The sequence below is a fragment of the Oryzias melastigma genome, linkage group LG9, assembly GCF_002922805.2.
Source record: "Oryzias melastigma strain HK-1 linkage group LG9, ASM292280v2, whole genome shotgun sequence".
NCBI classification, from domain to species: Eukaryota; Metazoa; Chordata; class Actinopteri; order Beloniformes; family Adrianichthyidae; genus Oryzias; species Oryzias melastigma.
In genome coordinates this window covers 20,913,204-20,936,562 of record NC_050520.1, presented here as the reverse complement: position 1 = coordinate 20,936,562, position 23,359 = coordinate 20,913,204, and the positions used below count along the sequence as shown (strand labels likewise).

Below are 23,359 nucleotides of genomic sequence, written 5' to 3'. Positions count from 1 at the left end.
TTGCTCCTCCCGGCCAGGAAGCGACGTCCAAAACAGCAATAATTAGGACGTATACTGAACTGACAAAAAATGGAGAGAAGGAGAAGGAGAGGTGGGGACAGAGGGTTGAGAGAAGGAGGGAGGTGGCAGAGGGGGTAGATGAGGGGGATTGGGGAGATGCGTGTGTGCGTAAAGAGGTCGGGTGTGTGTGAGAGGAGGAGGGGAAGGGGGGTGTCGGACCTGCTTAATTGATTCCGTTAACCGCAGTGCAGGAGATGTGAACGACTGGACGATCCCATTCCCACGCTCGGTGGGGCAAGTGGCAATGCCGTGCCCAGGCCTAATGTGACAGACAGCGCCGTGAGGGCCTGGAGAGGCCGGGTGGGGGGATGGGGGGGCCGACAGGGGTCATGAAAAGACGTCAAGTGCACCAGACTCATCTGCATCCCCAAAGAAAGAGGCGACGTTTCCCAGCCCCTGCCGACGCGTCGCTCCCCAAACTTGGGCCAGTAACGGTTCCCGCATGCGTTCATGTCTGGCCGATTGTGCTGATAATGAGGACCCGGGGTCATTATCTTAAAACTATGAGGGCTTTAGGAATATGAAAGGGATGTGGTGCAGCCCTGTAATCCAGCACAGCCCCAGCGAAGCGCGCAAGCGTCACTTGTGTAAATTATTAGCAGCAGACGTTGTACAAAGGAGCATTTGAATAGATGACACCTCCTGCTCTGTTTGTGCTTGAACTTGACCATAAAAAATTCAATTCAGTGAAAATAAAAAAAGACATTTATGTACTTTTACAAGAAGTGTTATTTGGAAAATATCACAAATTGATAATATGAGTATTTAAAAAAAACATTTTTCCAATAACTCACTTTAGTTACACTTATAGTTCCTCCTGCAGACCACGTGACTCAAACGAGCATGACTTATTAGTTAAGTTACGTTTTCTTCCTTTTTTTCTTATTGTGCTTTAGAAAAATAAACTTTTAAAAATGATTTTCAACAAAGCTTCAGATGCACAGTGCCTGTATTCAGCACTATGCTGCAAAGATTTATCAGACGCTTTCTCACACCATCAAGACAAAGCTGGTTTCTCTTGTTTCTGGCCTCTGTCAGAGATCAAATATGAGGCTGGGTCATGGCCAAAGAGAAATGTGAGAACTATGTTTTTTTAGGTTGAGCAGCCATGAATCAAACATGTATTCATTTATTGTTTTTATCAAAATTTATATTTTCTCCTAAAATTGTTTTCTAGGGTTGTAAAGGTGACCTCTTCTTACTATCTAAATACTTATTCTAATACATGTGCAACAAAGCCTTCGTGGTATTAAAAGCACTATTTTATGTTTTAAGTTTGGTAATTTCAGAAAATTATTAAAAAGAGACATGTTTGTTTAAATAAATCAGCTCTCAAATTATTAAAGCAGGCAATAAACGAGGAGCATGTGGCACTTTTGTGGGATTTGCAATGCTAAGTTGTGTTACCAGGAGACAGCAGCATCACATGTCTAGACAGCCATAATAATACTAGCTTGGATCTGTCTTCTTTCAGGCATTCTGTAGTTTGAATGGCAGCGACTGTCAGGCTGTTTATGATGTGCATATTTTTTTTCTTTATAATTCAATGCTTTTTTTAAACAACATATTCTGTGGTCATAAGTAACAGCAAAAAAATGTTAAATTTAAGACTCCGGAAAAGTTTGAAGAAAATGTTGTGTCATTTGTCTCTAACTGGTTGTTCAGAAGTGAGCCTGAGTACAGGGGAAAGGATATGCTAGATATCTGATGATGAAAGTTCTCTTGCACTTGGACATACCTATCCTTTTACATTTCTGAGATTCAAATTAGTGAACAGATAGATATGGTGAAGCCGGGACCTGCACTCCTCTTTTATCCCTTACATAGATACTGGACTGCAGCCATTGTTGTCACATGACTTATCGTGTAGCAAGCAAGGACTACCGTTGAGGGTGTTCTCCTGTTCATCAGCTGGGCAATCAGCATTTTTGATATGACTGTCTGAGATTTTCATGTCCTTTGTGACCACATGTACGCACACATTAATAGCTTTGTCTTTTCGTTGCCAAAGACCGAGCATTGTTCTCATATTTGTGCTATTTCATAATTGAGGTGACCAGTACTACTTATGCCATCTGGACTGTTTGCTATGTTGATACGAAAACCCGTTATGTGTTTAGTGAAACATCTATCCAACAAAACAGAGATTTCCTTTTATGCTTTTTCTATACTTGTGTCTGCATGTGCTCACGGTTATGTGTAAAGCTTTTTGTGTAGTTGAATAACTCTGGGAACTATTATAACCAGATAGTTTCACAACCATGCTGATGACGGGGAACAATGGCTGTGTCTCAGTCAACAGCGACTGTCTGTCTTGCCGGGTCCATGCCTTACTCTTTGTATGTGCATCTCCTGGACATGAACTTGAACTTGAGACAGGCAGCCAGACACCATCTGTGAGCCAGGGCTAATGAATTCACTGCATTCATGGCTGTGGAGCAAACCTAGGCCACCATCACCCAATGATGAGCAGATGACCCCTATGGTCTGAGTTAGCTTTTCATCGCTAATAGAATTCAACAATGCCAGCTGGTGGAAGGGGAGTTTATTTTGTCTGTTTCCACAGAGACAAATGTGAGGACTGGTCTGCAAGTGTTGTTGGAGCTTAGATGTTCTTTGTGTCTGCGTGTGTGCCGTATGCTGTGTACTTGTCAAAGCATCGGCCTGCATGCTCACAACCCTCCATGGTCTCCTGCTTATCTTAGTCCAGTCATTTCCGATGCATGCGGCGTGACATGCACTCCTTCCTTTTTTCTTTTTGTCTAATAATACGGCGACCTGCTATTCCACCAACATAGCCGATGCTAAGTTTATTGCCTTGATAACTGAATGGGCCACTTCAGTATTTCCCTCGGTAAAGGGTAATAAATGAATGAGGCCAACATTAAACAAGGCAGGCACAATGTGAATTCCTGCAGGCCCGCCTCCTATTTCTCCCTCTCTTGTTTCAGTGCAAGCGTCTGTCACAATCGTGATTACACACATACACACACAGCTCCCTCTGGTTGGTGTCGCCACGGCAACGGTAGGTGAGATCACCTTGCGCATGGCAGCATCGGTCCCCACCAATGCAGGACAGGTTCCTGGCGTCCATAAGGGCGAGTGTTTTTGTGTTTGGTTGCGCGTTTATGTAGAAACCTGAATGTCACCCAGCCGACAATTCAGTACAGAATATGTAAGCATACATATGAGCCATTGTGTGTGGATTGTCATAATGGTTCGCAGATGCACACATGCAGACACAGGCGCAGGCCTAGAAGGTGTAACTGCTGTTAGTGATCGTGTCATTACCCATTAGTTAGGAACTGATCGACCTCCCTCCATAGCAAACCAGCCAGCCATAACTTGCCAATAATCCACTAAGGAATGCCATGGCTTGGCCCTTTTTAATGACATCATGCATGGCCACTTGAGCTCCTTTTGCAGAGCAGCGGGCATGCTGTGCTCTACCACACTGTATCGCCCTCCTCTTTCTCTTACTGTGTCGAAATGCAAAGCCGACCCGTTTATCTTGAGTTTTTTTTTATGTTATTTTAAGCTCTCCGTTTGATTTGTATACTTGAGTCAATTGTTTGTAACGTCAAGATATATGCTACCCACACATGACAGATTTGTTCATTTTAAGCATGAGATGATCATTTTGATCTTCTTGGATTCAAATGATTTTTTTTTTTTTTTTTTGCATGAAACTTAAAAAAAAATACCACTGCTATTTTAATGAGTACTACATCAGTGTCCGTAATTGAGTGTTTAGTATCTTTGTGATGCACATGTACTAATATTATTTGACGTGAAGATCGTTCTAACAAATATTTGAAATTATTCCTATGTATGTGTGTGTGTTTTGTCGAATCACCACTTTTCCTATCAAGGCCATTATGTAAAATGTATATTTGACAAAATGGTACATAATAAAAGAGCTATAACTGGTCTCAGCTTCCTGGTTGCATGATGAAAAATGAGTGTTTTACAAAAAGGAGCATGATTGCAATTTTTGCTTGAAATATCTAAAAATACCTTTGAGTTCGCCAGGATATCTGTCGGCTTTTGATTGTGCCAACTTGCATCTGAGATCCGCCTCCTTCAAGATGAAAGGATGTAAATAATATATTTTGCGGCGTTGCATTATTCATTGCCTATTAATTACAAAGACTAGTCGCCATGTTCCATGTTATTATCATCGCCGCTCTGTTTAAAATCTAGATCTTTTGGAATTACAATAATAATTGTTTCTCTATAAAGAATCTCCTTGATTTGTCTTTGTTAAACTCACAACAGTGTCAGCAAGATTCGATCAAAGGTTATTTATTTTTTTAGGGAAAACGGGTAATTTATGAGCAAGCTCTGATTCTGTAAAATGCAAGCCTTCAGCGTTTGCTCCGGAGGTGTTGGGATTTTTTTTTCTTTCTCATACTCTACATAATCTCTTCAATTATGCATGGGAGGCGGAGCTTCAGAAACATAAAAAATGCAAAAATACTGTTGACTAGCCCCCACCATAATTCGAATCTGCCCGCCTTTCTGCTCTTTGTAGAGCGTTTGGCATCGAGGCCCGCTCGCAAATTTGAATACGGCGAATCGTTTGGAAAATATATGCAGTGCGGCAATTAAATTATATGGGCCCTCAGACCAGGGAGTCAGTGCCAGTGCATATAGGCTAGTGAGGGCTGGATGCTATGCTCGTATTAGCATCTGGTCCTTTTATGTAAATTTGATGAGAAAGGACTCATGCATATACGCTAGGGCTGGGGTGTTCTCGCCTAATATCCTTATTAGAGAGGGGTGAGTTAAATATTTATTAGGGAGACTAGGGGTTAGGAAGTGGGGGGTGAGGGGGGTGGTCTGTCCTGTGTTGTCATGAGGACCTGAGGTAGAAGAAGGGAGAAAAAGAGGAGGAGGTTGGCTTTCTGCACAAGTGTCTCTCTCTGCCTCAAGGTGCCACCATCTTAAGGCGTTTGGCAGTAGTGAGAGTGGGGAGGGTAGACCTAAAATGTCCGCTGGCATAGACACGTTTATGCATGCACATTAGCTCGCACAAATTTCACGCGGCATAAGTACACGGGCAAGATCAGGATTTCAGTCACTGTCAGCGGCCAGCTTTGCATGGTAACAACGTCATTCGCATGCGTTAATTCCTTTGATTACTGTCGTGCATTAGCGAAACAGGCTAATGCGCGCTGCTAATGAGACGCCATGACTGAAATCATGCTAATTAGAGGCAAACTGGTAAGAGCCAGTGTTTTGTGCTTATCAATATTTATTGATTTGGTCATCACATGTAATAATTTGTAGTTTTGTCTTAACAAAAATTAAGAATCACAACTTATGATCCCCATTTTTATAGCATCATGGGGATTTTATCATTTTACAAACAATAAAGTTTTGCAACTTTTACAATGAAGATATGTATTTTTTCTAAAATAAAGAGCTTTTGTAAGATTTACATTTTAGCCAACAATAGTATTTAGATATCGATGAAAATATTTACTATCTTTAAAGCCCCTCTACCAATAGTCACAGCAAGGGGCAGAGGAAGGACGTCAATGACAATAATGCCATTTTATTGCAAATCCGTCATGCTCGCCTCATCATTTTCTGTCTTCTCGTCTTTAATTCATTTCTGGCACCACACACACACCACCGTTGACCTCTCCAATCTGTTAATTATCATAAATGTGCCCAGTTAGGTGACATAAATACGTGCACACACACACACCATCAGCGCACAAACACATTGTACAGTGAGATACAGACACAGCGTTAGCATTCCCTTTCATCTTCAAGTGCTCCTGAGCATGAAGAACGTGTGGAATATTATTCAAAATGATTTATGCCGCACATCTTAACCAGTTTTCTGGCATCAACACACACTTCACACACACACATATGTGCCTCACCCGTTTAGGAAAGTATTTTATTCGACGTATCCGTTTCTTGTTACACTTTACAGGTCCCATTAAATTTGTTGTTGATGTATAAATTTTTGTGGATACACGTGTGTTTCTGTGCGTGTATCGCCTTCTCGGATGTGAATGAATAATCGGAATTATAGGAGCTGTGTGTCCTTGTACCGCCTGCTGGTTGTGTTTTCTTTTTTTTTTTTTTTGTGTAGTTTACACACAAAATCAGCTGTGTCCCATCCCTGCTTCCCTGTTTCCTCTGATGAGTGGTACACCCTGGCCTGCTGCCAGAGAAGTGAGAATAATTAAATGGCTGTGAGTTTGAGCCTGGCGTTGGCTAATGGATTGTTACTGAGAGGAAATGAGACAGGCAGCATGGGGGAGCTGGGTGGCAATACAGACCTCAACTTTGGATAATGAAACACTGTTAGCTGCTGTGATGGAGAAAAGACACACCTCTCATGAAGGAAACGCTTTTGTTCCTTGCCTTTTCTTTTGTCATGCGCAGGTGAAATGGGCGAGGAGTGGCACATTGTGAGAAAGGCATAATTACAACAGCATCATTCCGCCAGATATATGTGTGACGATCCAATTCCAAATTACACTTTGTTTCATATCAGTGCAGCTCAAAGATTAGATTTTTTTCTTGGTATTCCATCTTCTAACATACAATTTTCCTTGCATTTAGCACAAATTTTCCTTTTAAAAAAGGGAGGCTTGATTACTGGCACCGGTTGGTGACAGTGTGGTGCCCTCTCACCCCTCCTAACTCCCCCACCTTACACACGTGGGGGCTAAAAGCAAGGTGGTGGAGACGTGGGAGTGGAACGCAGCAGAGAAGGAAGATAGAGGAGCAGGAGGGAGATGGGATGAGACAAGCCACACAAGCCGCAGAGGGAGAAGCAAGTGAAAGTGTGTGTGGGGGGTGTTGCATAGTTACCCTAAACTCTGCCGTAGGGCTCAAAACACACACACACACACATATATACATGCACCCTGGTTTGCCACATAACCACATGGTACTCCCAGAAGTGTAAAACATTGCAGTGGGTAGCTTGACAGAGTATAAATATCACCTTGTTGTTAGGTGGTATTTAAATGTAGATGTGTATATAGGATTAATCTTTTATCAAAATTAAAGCAGAATTAAAGAGCACTCAAGATATGAAGTGGTTTTTATTATTAATTACTGTCAGTATGAGTCATGTAAATTTCACGGTTTCTAGGTGTGTGGAAGCTCTGATTTGAAGCTCTAATAGAATGTGGCATCTGTCAGTTTGATGCCGACAAACCAAAATCACCAGGATCACAGGGGAGGACAGTTAACAGTGAAGCATAAGAACAAAAAAAAATCTTGAGATATCTAGAGATATTGTAATATTTTCTTAAGGATCAGGTGCTGCCTTCAGGTAAAAAAGAAAACCGGATACCTTAGTTTTAATGTTACAGGTGTGTTTTTTTTTCTCCTCCTGTTTTCACATGAAAACAACATTTATAGACACATTTACTTGCAATGTCAAATGCAAATTTTCATTCAAATTGGTTCAAATTTGGAGGCAATTTTGTTTTTCAAATGTGCAATAAATGTAAAAAGTCCAGATGTTTCTGAACGGTGTTCGTGTGGTATTGTTTCTGTGGCAGAGAGCATAGGTTAAGCTTCCAAGCTTGACTTCAATGATAAAATTGATCTCTGCCTACCTACTCTTCGTTTGCTGAGCTTTTCTTGTGGTTTTCAGCAACTTGAACAGTTCAGTTTTGGGAAAGCCATTCATTCTTTGTGTGTTTGTTGTTTTTTTTACATTGTTTCAGGAACGGAGGAGCAAAGACCACCATGGAGAAGGAACTACAGGTCATCAAAAGATTGCTGGAATGTAGCCCTCCACTGGAGAAAAAATGAGGTGAGATTTGATTCCAAACTAAAAGTGTTACTAATCTGTGCAGAAAGTGGAAAAAAAAACTGTAGTTTTAATCAATGTTTGATAAAAAATCCTTTCATCACTTCAAGAGACACTGCTGAAAATAGCTTCTTTGTTAGCAGATGCTTTAACTGCTCTTCCTCCCCGTGCTCGTCTCTGCTGATGTGTTAGTCAGTGTGCATGTGTGTCTGTTTGCCTGCAGCAAAGCTAGCCCATGTGTGCTGGATAAAGGCATGGATGTTAGTAGTGGTCCAGAGGAAACAGAACAACAGTGCTTTAAAAAGGGAACTGAGGCGATATGATTGTGGGTAATATCAAATCCCATGACCCATTTTAACCTTGTGGTTCAATCCAAAAAACAACGAGCACAGGGGGGAAACAAAGCTTGCAGCGCACATTTCATTATCACACATAAACACACACACACACACACACACACTATAGTTATAACTCGGAAGTGATTTTAGTAATCTCCTGTTGCAACTGAAAAACTAATTGCGCTCCACTCTGGCAGCGTTGGCCATACGTGGAGGGCATCTTGTTCAACCAATTAGATGCTTTGCCAATGACATTTTATGCCATTGAAATGAGGAAACATTTTAATAGGCCAAAGTTTGCTCCCTAAATGATCCCTATATACAAATATTTATATAGGTTATAATGTCTCAGTGATTTCAAACTATGATGAAAATTTAGAATGAAATGGCTGATGACTCTTTCAGTTACTTTCATTGGTGTTGCTAATAGTCTCTGTGGCAATAAGAAAATTCATTAACTATTCATGAAATTATCTACACTCTGCTTGTAAACGGCCCAATTACAAAATGATGTTTGCTGGAAAAAAAGAAGGAAATATAAAGAAAAAGACATTTCTTGCATCAATCAATAGAGGTGATAAGTCAAGCCCCTTGATTTTTATGGTAATATTAAGGAAATATTATTCATTGGGAAAATAGTGTCTCAAATATTCCACAAAAGGAAAAGAAAAAATAATAAAAAATGTATATATTTTTTAACAAAAACATATAAACTTATTTCCTGATGTTCTAACCTGTAATCATCTAAAACTTAAATATTTGTGGTTCTGAGTTTATTTCCTACATGTTGTAAATCTGACATAAATTCTTACATCAAACACGAACAAGAATGTCATCAATACTTAATAGTTGTCTTCAGAGCTAAGTCTATTTCAGAGATTTCAGCATGTCATAATTTTCCTTCAGAATTGAAATTATTTTTTCTTCTGTTTTGTTCTTTATTATTAGCTAACCTAGTAAGATGCTCCAACTGCAGAGCAGCACTCTGGACAGCTTTACCGTACTCCTTATAACCCAAAGCTGCTCAGAGTATGTTGGAAAAACTATATGTATTTCTGCATTATTTAGCTGCAGAGGTAGTCTTATTTTTTTTATAAAAAACATCTATCTGCCTTCAGCTATTTCTGCATGAGGAGTATGAAAGGGTCCTGGGTTCAAAATCCAAAATAAAAAATAGGTTTGTTCCTCATCTTGCCTGACAGACATTATTTTATTGCAATTTTCCCCTTTTACCTTTTCCATTGTGGTATGTATTTTGCTAGATTGGACATTAATGTGGTACAGTTATCAAAATAAATTTTAAAATCTGATAATCTCCATACTGGTCCAGCTCTGTTTTGTGCCACTCCAGTAATTATTATTTTAATCCAAATGTTTCTTCGTGATTAACGAGTGTTAAAGAAAAAAAGGTGTCTGTGTGCACAAAGGAAGTGCAGAAGACCCACACATCAATCAACAAAATACTGTTTTTACACGGTGAAGATACTGTATTAAATGCAAAGTTTAGCTATGACATGATGTGGTTTTACAAGGGCAATCAACTGGGGGGCTACAGGGGGAGTATTAGATAAATTATTAAGAAAAATATAACTACAAGTCATCTTGGAGATTTCAAATTATTTCCCTGCGTCCCATTTGTCATGTTTTATGCTTCTTTGTTCCTGCCATTTATTGCAGATGTTCATTCCCCCTTATGGCAGTACCACCATTTTCTATTGTACCCACAAAAATCTCACAAATCTGCAAGTAAAACTACTTATTTATGTGTTTTTACCTTACCAGGTGTAACAACGCAGTCTTGATGATGATGCAAAAATCTCACTGACTTTTTTTCTAATAAAAAATATATACATTTTGTTTTTTGAATCCTCTTCCATTTGAATGTGTAACAGTGCAGGACAAAAAGGGCTTCTGGCGCATCATCATACTGTCAGAACAAAGGGAAATTCACATTGTGAAAATCATGCAAATAAATGCAAATTGCTGGCAAGTAATAGCTGTGTGGCAGGAGGAGAGTTTATATAGGCACAAAAAGATGCCGAAGTCTTCGTATGCAACACAAGCTTAACAAAATCCTTTTAAGTAAAATATCGTACCCTAAAAAATATCACAAGTTAGTTTTAAAATCTAAATATTGGTTTGAGCCCCTCCCTTCCTCTAAGACGTAAGAAGGCTTTAATTATTATTATTTATTTCTTTTTTACCACCAAAACATTATAGCAGTTGCTGACATCCTAAAGATCCAGCGAACATAAATGGGATTCAAAGCGTATGGATCATATTTTTATGTTACACGTGTATGAAGAACTGGGATGATGCAATATTGTGGCTCCGCCTTAATGACATGCAGAGCAGCAGATATTAGTAACAAAGGAGCTAATGAAAGACTCACCTCTCTTTTCTGCTCCAACGAGGAAAAATACGTATTTATGATGCATGGAAATACATTTTCATTGACTGGCAGGTCTATGTCGAGTGTGGTTATCATATTTATGTTTCTCCTTGCATGTATGTGTATGTAAAATCACATGCAAACAAGGATTTAACCAAATTGTTTTTTTAAATTAATAAAAAAGACAAAATCAAAAACATAAAACAGACATATTTTGTGTAAAATTACTCCACGACAAAAGAAAAAGCTATATATAATGCATTCTTGATTGTACTATATAGAAACCTGCACACACAAATACACACATATGAAGATAAAACAAATAGAGAACATTTTCCATAGGAGTTTGAACTCACTTTTTTTTCTTTCTTTAAATATGCAATAAAAACATAATTTTTTGTTCTCTCTTAAATGTGTGTTTATGTTCCAACTGTTTCCTTTCTGTTTGTTTCATCTCCCAGCAATCCCATTTTAAATTATACGCCGACGCATCTCTGAACATAATTTTGGATTAAAACCCCTAATCACAAATAATTAATTTCTTTAAATTTAATTTCACCTTGTATGTAAGTCTTTGTACTTTACAAAAAGATGAAACACGGATTACCAACCTAACACGTACAGAATATAATAGTCAGACTACAGCCTTTAATTTATTTAAACTCACATCCAGGAATAAAAAAAAGGGGGGGGGGACATTTGCATAAGACCACCCTCCATCTTCCTCCAGATAGCATTCACACACACTCACTGACTTAACACACAGACACAATATGGCAGAGCAGGGAAGGGGGAGGGCACTCACAGACAGACATTCACAATTGTGCATAATAATGTTAACATTCCTGCATGTCTAATGCAGGGGACATTGAGACAGTCTGCCGTGTTGCTGCGCGCTGCTGTGTTTGCGTGTGTTCGCTTTGGCCCGTGGTCTGGGCTCCTTGCAGAGATTAAAATGAAACATTTAATGCAATTGTTAATCTAGTGCAAAGTTTTTGCATTGGATGTTGACTGAAAACACCAATGATGTTCAGTTTGTTTTGGATTCCACGATAATATAACAGGACAGCAGCAGCAGCAGTAGAACTGAAAGGCACAGATCAAGAAATAAAAATTGTTGTAATTTTATGTATGAATTTGAGCTTAAAGCTAAATATAAACTCACATAGACACACATACATAGACATCACACATATTTCTATGTGTACAGACAACATACATGTGCTGACAAGGACAGAGATGAAAGCTTTTTTTATTTTTATTTTTCGTGGACACCCAGTAGCCTCTGCATTGCAGATTATTGAAATCCCCCTCAAATACGTCCCTGGGTTTAAGGGGGCTGCAATGGGGAAGGGTGAACAAGGGATGAGTTTATGCTATCTCGGCTTTGGTACACTTTTTTTTTTCCTTACCTCCTCCTCCCCCCACCACCAAAATATATATTTTTTTTCCGTCTGCATCAAATGTCAAGTTAATTTCCTGGGTGCTATGAGGGATGTGTCCTCCCCTTCTGCATGTGTGGCAGGGTGGTTGATGGAGGCAGTATGTGATGAGTGTCAGTGTGTTTATATATATGTGTGTTTGTACATGTGTGCATCAACGCCAGCGAAGAAAGGGATACGGATGGGGCAAAGCAAAAGGAAAGACCAGAGGTGGCTCTGGGATTCAGAACAGTCTGCTTAAATTGGTTCTCTCTCAACAAAGTGGAATAGAGGTCTGTTGTGGACATTATGTGTTTGTGTCCAGTTTAAAAAAAAAAAAAAAAAAGATCCAATTATTAATAGCTGCTTTGGGCAGTTTATAAAGAGGATCTGATATTATTTATAATTTGATATTTTTAGATTTTTTTTGAATGTTTTTTTCTGAACTGAATAGCATGAAAGAGAACAAAATAGTGAAGTAGATGATTCAGTCTCAGGAGAACAAAACTACAGCTTTTACCTGGAATGTTTTAAACAAAATCAAGAAAAGAAAATCAGCATTTTGTGCTACACATTTTAAGTATATTATTAAAAATACATTACTGTTGAAAACCGTGATTCCCATTGTCCCCATACTTTACCTTTAATTTTATATTTCCATCTTAAAATGACTGTCCTTCTCTTTTGTCCTTTTGTGCTACCCTTAGAGAGCAAAAATGTGTTCATTTTTTACACAAATACTCTCATTTTACAGTATATACTGTTGTACAGTGCATCTTTTCACGTGTGTGCAAATGTCTCACTGTTCATTTCCTGCCTTTGTTGTGCACATTTGTTTGCACGAGTATTTTCCTGTCTGCTGGATTTCTTTGCTCGATTTTGTACGAATAGTTTTCCGCATCTTGCTCGCAGCTGCGTGAATGAAATGCGTGAAAGCAAACCGCACAGTTTGTAGAGTTTGTGCCACAAAGTGTCGAAGGTCTCACCGCAGAAAAAAAAAAAGGGGGGGGGGGGGATTTGCATTTGTCAGTTGTTCTGACACTGATGTATGTTCCTGCTCCACAAATGTCACATCCCATAACACAGAAAAATTACACCAGTCCCACCTAATTACGCATATTCATGATGCTGCTTTGCATAGTGCTGCTAGCACACGCAGGTTACAGCCCACAGAGCAGAATGATGTGGCTGAGTGAAAAGACTTTCAATCCACTGATTCAGCACGCCTCTGCCACAAGCATCAGCTTGATACCTCCATGCCCATTTGGTATATTATCTGAGGCCCTTATGGAGAGAGAGCTCCCTGTTTTTTCCTTGCAGTCAATCATAGATCCACTGCCTGCAGCATCTTCAACCCAAGTGGGACTTTTTTAATCAGGAAATTAGCTTTGTCCTACATTAGGAAGGTCATTTTGAAAGCAGATCATTTTCACCGATTTTTTTTAACATATGTTTGACGCAGTCTCCTCTTTCTTTACACCGTTTTGCTTCTTAATTCTTCTATAAAAAGTGTATAGTACTGTGTGTATATCTTCATCAAGAGTTTGGTACCAGAAATATTTTAGCTCGTGACAGGAGAGTTAGAAAGGCTAATGAGTTGTTGCAAATATATTAGGCTGCAAAAGGTCACAGAGGGTGTCTTCCTTGACATTCTTTTCTGCAGACAAAGACCCTCTTAAAAACATCCTGGTACGACAACCTGGAACTTCTGCAGTTTCTTACAAAAGGCCTGCATTTTAATGGGTCAGGCATTCTTTATGACATAAGACTTTCTCATCATTTATGTCAGATTTAGTCTAAACTTAGAACAAACTCAGAAAATCAGCATATTTTAATATGAAAGAAAGAAACAACTGTAAATACAAGATTTAAATCAAGAAACCTGTGCTGTTTTCTAGGACATAGTTTCAGCAGAGTGGCAGTAGTTTGTTAAAAAATCACCTCTGAGTTGTGGTGTGGAGTAAGTCTGTCCTCATTTCCCGTCATCCTTCTGATTACATGCTCTCCCGCTAGCTTACAGACCCTCACAACCCCAACCTAACATTAGTGGAGCAAACAAATGGCGAGCAATACTGGAGCTATACAGCTGTACGGATGTCAGCTCAGACAAAGAAAACAAAGACCCACATGGATCTATTTGTCTGAAAGTGAATGCATAGGAATGGAGCGAAAAAGGGAGCCTGTGGACGGCCCAGTGTGCTTTCCACATAACAAACATGTTCTTTTTCAAATGCCATTTTCATCTGCTCCAGATTCATGATTTCAATAGAAATACTCAGAAAATTAAAAGCTTAATTTCCTTTAAATATGTTCTCCGTCATGAGAAAAATGCCACAAAAACATACTGAAAACACCAAAAACAGAATATTCATTGAACTGGATCTTGAAATTCTAACTGCTGGAAACAAATCAGCACAAACCAAAACTGTTCCTAAGGCAGAATTCTAATTAATTATGCAAATTCGTAGGTAATTTACTAAACTTAAGTCAAAGACTGCTAAAAAAAAAATCAAAAAGCTTTGATATTGTGTGACATCCAAGGTATTTGCAGTCATGGTTTCAGTGTGACTGGTACAGTCAGACAAATGCTCCCTCCACTGCTGCGGACATGCTGCAGAAACACAGAAAAGATCAATCATTTAACTTTTTGAAATAAACCCTGAGCGTGTTCACATACTGGGGTTTGTTGGTTCAAATGCTTCTTTATTTCAGGACTTGCAGAACAGACTTAATCAAACTTGGCCCAGCTGAGCCAAAGAGAAGAGGGTCCAAGCTGTGCCACTGCTTGGGTAAACAGCAATTGTTTAAGCTCAGAGCTCCAAACATGTTCAACAATGGCACTATTGTCCTCAAGCTCTCATTAGGAGGCAAACCAGAGATAGAATGAGGAGCATAGATGGGGACGGGAGGTGGGTGAGAAAGGGGCAAGAGAAGGGAAGCAGGCGGAAAATGAGAGTACAAAACAAAGTAGTTGGTTTTGGGGAGCAGTCTGGGACCTGGCACGAAGAAAAGTCTGGGAGAGTTAAGAGAAAGAGGTATTTCCCTGATACTGATCTTTTTGACTTTTAAATTGTGCTGTATCCTTTTTTCAGCATTTCTGCTCTGGATTTGTTTTTTCTTTCCATCATCAGCGATCCTGCCAGCCATACTCTATTTTTCCCCGACCGCTCTTTGTTCCACTTCTTCTTTTTTACATTGTTGATGGTGAGGGATGTTTTGCGTGTCATAGCACCTTTGTATCGCCGTTCCCATCCAGCGCCAGAGAGAGGCGGGGGCAGAAGAGAGGAGGGAGGAAGTAAAAGAGGATTGCGAGAGGGGGATAAGAAAAGCATGGGGGAGAAAAAGGGCAAGACAAAAAGGAAAGATCACGCTGCTTCCTGGCTTAATGAACATGGGCAACGGATGATCACAATAGAATACATTATGCTCTTGTTAGTAGAAGCAATCAATTAGCAGAGAGCACGCCGCTGGCACACCATCTTTCCTGCTTGGTGACTGGCTCATTCACAGTCCAGTCGAGTGACCATAGAAAGCCCCGCGCCTCGCTGGAGTTCCCACCCTCGATGCCCAGTGGCCACAAAAGATTGGATTTCATTACTCAGTGTGAAAAAAAGACAAGAATGAATTTGCATTTCTGTTGCAATTCACTGCACATTAGCTTAATATTACTCAGATTATGCCACTATCACAACACTTGCTCATGTGTAAACGGCGTTTTTGAACGATTGTTGGACACATAAATGTGTTTGCAGAGAACAAAGTGAAATAGTTTTCATCAGTTGCATCTAGAATACTTTATAATAATGACTGGACCATTGGAAGCAGACCATTGGCAATCTTTTTTGTCTCTAAGTTGCTCCCTTTAGCGATCCCCTCCATCTAATCCTATCCTCTGCATCCTCCTCGATCACACCAACCATGTTCTCCTTGACGACCTCCATGAACCTCCTCTTTGGTGTTCCTCCAGGCTCTTTCCTTGTTGCTCCAACACGATCACTCCTCTCTCTGTCCAAAACCATCTCAGTGTGCTTCCTTGTATTTACATCCAAAAATTCCAAAACATTAGCTGTCCCTCTGATCTTTCTTTATCCTCATCACCTCCAAAGAAAACCTCAACATTTTAAGCTCTGCTACCTCCAGCTCTGTCTCCAAAAAGTTGACCGTTGCCTACAGACCCACTAAAACTTTTGCACCACAAGATGTGAATCCCACATCTTAACTGTAAGTGACACTGACAATTGCATCCCCGAATTATCGCTATGGTTCAATCAGCAATTTACACAGCAGTTGGGTGAAATTCCTTCATTTTCCTTCCCTCCATGTTTTGGTCTTTTTTGTGTGTCATCCAGAGGAATAGATCCAGATAATGGCAGCAATCTTTACTATGAAAAAGGAAAGGAGTATTTCTGCCTTAACACAGACACAAATCACCACTGTCTGGCCGAGGCTCTGTTGAAGCGCCTGTGATGATGAGAGCAGACTGCTTTCACTGAGGAACTTTGCTGTGATTCCAGTCAGAAGCCAGAAATGGAGGAAATGAAAGAGCAGGGGAGAAAGAAAGAAATTGTATTAAGAGTGAAGATGCAGACGGAGCATTCTGAAAGAAAGATGGCCTCGGGTTTGAGTTCGTGGAACCTGCTGTTCAGCAATCGGAATTGTTCATGTGTGTATGGCCCTACATAATCTTTTTCCTTTGTGATATTGAGTATATACCATCTTGATGTTAAACTAAATAACCTGTATACTTCTTTAGACATTGTTTTGTCTGTTAAAAGGAAATGTATCCATTTTAATTTGCTAAATCTTCACAGTCAACAACTAATCCACCGTGTACACTGCTAAGCTTTTTCTGTCACATTAAGTGATAAGGTGCATCCATTGACACACATGGAGACATGTTTGTAATTGAAAGATCCCATCTGGGTGTGATTGAAGAAGCATCATTTAAATGTTTAAGTGAGTTGAATGTAAAACAAGAAATGACATGTATGCAGTAAGCTTACTTTCATTAAAGTTGTGATCACAGAACAGAATTATTGAATCATGAATTTCCGATAACGTGTTTGCACATGCAGCATTAATAGATGTCTGTAAACTTGGTCATGAAGCTACTTTTTTTATATTTTAGATCAGTGTGTACCTTTTGATTACATCTGATGCTGTAGTTGGGTGCAAAGTCCTTGCATTCAGCGGTTTTACCCTTGCAGAGAGTTTTGTGTTTTATCTCCACTTTCCAAAACTTGAAATGAGAGTTTGGGTTGCACGTAATAGTCCATTCTTTTGGGAATCTGATTAAAAAAAAAATCCTACATTTAAAGTGTTGGTCTTGCAATAATACCAAGTTGCTCTAGTAAACAGTTTTATATGAAAAGACTAAAAACAGTTCAAGCAAACTGTTTGTTACAGCTGTCACTTGGTTTTAGTCCTATTTTTATCCGTTTCCTTTGCTTTTATATGGTTAAAAAAATCCCTGCAAAAAGGAACAAAAACATTACAACCTTGTGTACTTGTACTGTATGCTTTCCTGTTTATCTGTTTTTTCTTGATCATCTTGTGTGCTTCCTCACTGCTGGGGTTCTGTACACAGGCTGTCATGCTGTTGACATTTGTGTCCGAGCAGAACCCGACGGCATGGCCTTTACCACCTCTTGCTGCTTCTCTCTTCGCCATGAGCACCCCCCACTGCCATTTTTGACCCACCAAGTCCTCTTCATCTTTGTGCACATCTGGATGTGTTTTTGTGTACTTTGAAGCTACGGTGCTGATGTACTTAAGACATGTCCAGTCCAATCACAAAGCTTGCTGGGTACAATGTGTAGCAAATCCCCTACTCTGTGGGACTGAGAGTAGCTGTTTCAATGCATTGAAGATCCTTTGGTGTGTATTTGCACAAAATATATAGAGTGTTTTTTTTTTCTGTAGGTCTGATACTTGTGACAGACTCATTAATTGCTCCCTCAAATTCTCCCATTTGTGCAGATACACAGAGTGTCTCGGGGTCCCTGCAGCCATGGGAATGGAGAGTGCTGAGTTTCAAGGTCGTTCAGAGTATTCTGCACCCTGGGGCGCTCCATTGTCAGTGCGCCACGTCCTTCAGCTCGCACATGCTCTCCAATTGACATACAAGACATCATGGGTGGGTTCTCATTCTACACACAACATTTGAAAAATCCTCACACCTGAGACAGAAAAGCATCTGTCAGGTGAGAACATGACACTGCTGCAGTGCTCTCTCACACACAAACAACATGTGTGAACCAGCAGCAGAGACACAATTATCCATGTTTGTTTTTTTTTTCTTTTTTAATGTGGTTTGGCTAGACAGCAGAGAAAGAAAACTATGACACTCGGTGTTTGTTTTTGTGACCTTTCGCTCTTCTTTAGCAGTTGCCACTGTCTGGCACCAACACATTACTTGTATTTGGTTTCCTGTTGGAAAACAGAAATCATAGAAACAGTGATTTTGACAGAGTGATAGTAAGAAGGAGTGTGGGCAAGAGTGGGTGTGATTAGCTCCCTTGTTGGAGGTCTGTTAAGCTTCATTGGTTCCAGAGAATGGGTTCCTAATCAACCCAGCCAAGCTTGGACCAAACTTTGTGCTGAAGACAAACTAAGTTATGGTGGTCTGGCAGAGCACTGGGAGTGAGCTGACTGATATACAACGCCTGAACATATGGTCTCCCCTTTAGGGCCTCTCCAAGCCACTTTCTCATGTCCTGGCTACTGTGTATGTCCCTTTGTGTGCTCAAGCATCAGAAGAGATTCACATAGAAACAATATTTGCAGCACAGGTTTTTGTATTTGTTTGGTTACAGGCTTGGCATAGAAACTGGAGAGATCACATGGAAAAGAAAAAAGGATTTCAGAGGGGGGGCATAGGGACAACAAGCTGGTTGATGCTTACTAAAAGCGACAGAGGAGAGAGGGCTGCAGGCTTTGTCTTTACAACTGACCCCAATACAGAATCCTTTCTGACACGCCCTACAAGACATGGAGTTACTGAGTAAATCAGGCCAACTTGGCTTTGGAATGGCACTGGCTTTGCCATAACAGATGGATAACAGATTGAGGCTATGAAAGAAAAAAAAGAAGATTTAAAGACTATCTGCAGTTTCAAAACTCATAAAAATGGGCCAGTTTCATCTGAAGACAATTAAATATCAGCTTAGTAAATTTATGGTGTTTTATTAGACGAATTCTGGATGCAACATAATGGTGCTCGTGAGTTTCTTTGCAGTTTAAGACAAATTGTCTGGGCCAATGATGGGAGTGTGAGGACGGTGGTCCTCCATGTACCACCAGCTAGAGTCCTGGTAACTGAGCTGGCGAGGGGCAGAATGGGCCACACAGCAGGCTCAAACAACACTCATTCTACTGGCCAAACTGTCAGCCAGAACAACTTCATTGTGTCTGAAATTGAAGTTGTAAGGAAGGCAGGGACTTGGAAGGGGAGGGGGTTCAGGAAGGTAAGGAGAAAGAAGAAGGATGCAAAGCCAGAAAAGGAGGGACTAGTGAGGTGGTTTGTGTGAAATCGGGTGACTGGAAAAGGGGGAGTCCCAAAGAAAGTGCAATTGTGGGAATGAATAGAGTCAGTTCTTTTTAGTAAGCCTTTTAGTAAGAGAATTCCCATAGTTCTTACAGGAAAGGCAGATGGTCAGGAGCAAGGCTGTGGCCTTCAATGAAAATATTCTCAAACGTTCAATGTTTGTCCTTTTCTATCCCAAGTTTAAACACTGTTGAACAAAAACTAAAATCTGTTGTGTTTTGGCATGACAGCTGTTATTTCACATATACATTTTGGAATCTCCTTTATATTTCCGGTATTAAGTCATATTACTAAAGTGGATTAAAGCTCTGCCATAAATAACTGACACCTGTAAACACATTCACAGACATTAGTATTTGACACTTTCCCTCAGACTTCCCATGAATCGGACCCCTGGAGGGACCTCAGCCCACAAGCTTTGAACTGTGGTCTCTATATAGTACAACAGAAATCCTCTTTAGACTGACACTAAACCAGTTTAAATCAGTGCAGCACAGCCTTACGTCACCATTCCCTCTTTTTTTTTTCTTTGCACTTTTTCTCTGGCTATTTCACATTCATCTTCCTGCTCTCTAACAACTGCTAAAGGGTGAAGCAGTTTACTTAGTCACACTGACTTTGGGGAGATGAGGAAAGTCTGAGATTTCTGTGTGAGTGTGTGGACAAAATGTAAAAGTGTATACACACATGCATACACACCCCCACACACACACAACTCCTGTTTGATCCAGACCTAGCCATGCAGCTCCCAGAGCCTCAACAAAAGGCCCTCTCTAACCATTGTATGAGCTGTGTGTTTCCCAGGAGAGCTCAAGCTCAGAGAGAAAACGGCCCCAGATCGCTTTCGCCTGACATGGATGTTTATTCGCTCTATGGTCCAGCAGAACACCCTCAAAAAAAGAGGCCTGAGCAGTTTGACGTGAATGACATATAGTTTTGGAAAAGCGGAGACAGCCGAAAGAGTGTGAGAAAGAAATAAGGGAGAGAGAATGTCTTGACAGATGAACAGACATACGAGACAGACAGATAGAGAGCATGCCTGTCTATGAAGGTGTTCTCAGTGCACTCATATGAAAAGGAATATTCAATGTGTTCTTCGCCATTTTATTTGCTTCTTGTCTTAACACTAGTCAGCCCTCTTGTCAGCCTTGTTCGTGAATGAGAATCCACCCAATGGGTGGGAGATGTTTCTTCCTGATCTTGACAAGCCCTCCCATCCTTGACTGCATACTAATTTTTCCAAAACTACTCATCCAGTACAAAACAAATGCAAGCTGCCAGGGCTACCAGTCATTGCATCAAATGCAGGATTTCAGCTGTTCAGCTGATAGTCTCTATTGTTGATATTATTCGGACAGCATCCTGTAGGCGATTAAGTCTGCAACAACTGCCTTTGAAGTTGGTTCCATCTTTAGGAATTTGTCAAAAGGTCTTGCGGAAATCCAAAGTCAATGGTCTAATATGATCCACCAATACAGTTTGAGGAAAGCTAGTTTTTCAATTTGAAGCATCACACAATTACAAAATTGTCTGTTCACATGTTGTGGTATGCCATGTTTAGAATCCTTTCTTAAATCTTTGGATCCTTTTTGCATGAGTTACTGCAGCAACATGACAAGGCAGGGAGGCTATCAGTCTGTGGAACTGCTGAGGTATTAAGGAAGCCTAGCTAGCTCTGATCTCAGTCTTCTGCTGCTCTGCTTTGTTGCATCTGGTGTGTCTCTTCTTCTTCTGCTTTACAAACGCTACAAAATCTCCATGGCAAGTCTGATTAACCCTGGTCCTGTAAACCAGGTCAGCAAAGTTATGGATTTTAGATATATCAGAATGTCTGATATCAGTCATCAAAACCAAGTAGAGTTTGGATAACTGGGAAACTAGTCATTGTAGATTGATATTAGACCAGCAACAGTAAATAGAATGGACCCTCAAACCACCTCTGAAACTTATGCAGAGGTTCTGTGGGCACCCTGGTTCTCTAACTGAGCAACATCTCATTTTTTTAGCCCAACTAGGACACTAAGGACATTGTCTCTGGTTCAAGTGTGGCTTGACACAAAAAATGTAACAGTCAATGTCCTTGTCCTGGATAATTCTGTGTAGATTTTGAAGTCATGATTCAAGCAGCAGTCCATTACATGTGAGTCCCTTCTGAAGTCCCAAATAGTAGGGGTGTAACAATACATATCATAATTTGTGGTTGACAATGCAATTTATAGTCGATATTGGTTCATTTTGAGCAATCCGAATCGATTCAATTCACTGACCTATGATAGATCAAGGACATCTTTGGCCAAAAATCCATCCAGTGGGACTTTAGACTTAACAGTGCAGGTGAAATTTCCCAAATTCCTTGTGTTTCTTGCAGGATAATCAAAAGGAAATTAAAACTTGCACAAACAAACAAGTGAAATGATTTTATAATGGTATGGGTCAATTATACTGGATTCTTTTTGATTAACAACTTACCTCACAGGTCTTTGAAACATCGTAAGAATATCAATTGATTCTTTGATTAAGTCAATTAATTGTTACACCCCAACCAAATAGAATTTGTTTTAAAACCTATCATAGTTGCAGTTACCTCTTGCTAGTTTTACCAAGTTTTCTCAGGATCCCACTTTTGTGCTTGGATACAGCACTCTTTGAACAGCCAGCTTCTTTAGCCATGACCTTTTGGGTCTCATTGTCCATGAGCAGAGTGTAGACTTTGCTAAGAGGCAAGAGTATTAACCACCGCTCTACCATCCAGCCGTAATCATTCAAATGAATCCATTAATGTTTTAAAGATATTCTAACTTACTGAAATGCATCTGTATGTAAAGCCTTTCGAGTAGCTTTTGGTTGGACCACGAATCTCAGTATACCTGCAGAAGCTGAGAATTGAAAACAAACATGGTAGTCAGATACCATCTAATCTGTTGAACGCCATTATCGTCTAAGATATCACCATACTCCCTTCCATACCCACACAAACCCACTCTTCACACTATGCTCTCCCTCCCTTTACTCCCTTTGAGGTAAAACCTTATGTGTGGAAGCTGGGAGTGAATGTAAGCTATTGTTATGGTGTAACCAGACTCTACAGCAAGTTGTTTGATCCTGTTTTGAGCTTGAAAGGCCTTTTTCTTACTTGAACTGCCACATCAGCTGAGAGGGTCAGACAGCAGACTGTTTGTGGAGTCCTGTGTCCTGTGAATTTTACTATCTTGACCAAATTTCCTCTCCCTTTTATTACTCTAGTTTTATTACAATTGACAGGAGCATGGATTTTGCATGTTTTAGATACAAATGCTACTGTGTAAATTGCTGGTTGAGCTTTCTAGATTCCTTTAATGCCTCTCTCTGTGTTAACAGGCTATTCTTGTGCCTTTTTTCCAGTGCAGACTGGGATTATATTCACTGTGTTCATCTCTGGTATAGAATAGCAGAACGGAATGCATAGATGACAAAAGCCCGGGTAAATTGTTTTGTGCGATTGAATATTTTCCCACGATTGAACCTGTTGTTGTGCGTCTGGTTTTCTAAACATGATCTCATTATTTTTATTACAACGTGGAGCTATGACGCTTTATTGTCTGTTATGGAGGCTGACTTGCTTCTTTAAAACCTTTTTTTTTTGCGCAGCTTCGACATAAACTCAGTATATAATCACTTTGGTGCTCAGTATGGACAATGTGCATGCAAATATCCTCGTCCCATTATGCCCCCTTCTTTGTATGCAAGCTTTCTTCCCAGAGAAGTATAGATGAGGAGTTGGTGGGGAGGGGTCAGAAATGCACTTTATGTTTTTTTTTTTTTTTTTTT

At 40.1% G+C, this 23,359-nt stretch overlaps 1 long non-coding RNA gene across 1 annotated transcript in view; it reads left to right on the top strand.

Annotated features, from left to right (window-relative positions):
• LOC112148885 overlaps window positions 1-23,359 on the top strand; it is a 33,058-nt gene that overhangs the window by 3,531 nt on the left and 6,168 nt on the right. Inside the window, exons 2-3 of the long non-coding RNA XR_002919703.2 lie at window positions 7,770-7,858; window positions 17,986-18,142. This is a non-coding gene — a long non-coding RNA (uncharacterized LOC112148885). The remainder of the gene's footprint in view (window positions 1-7,769; window positions 7,859-17,985; window positions 18,143-23,359) is intronic.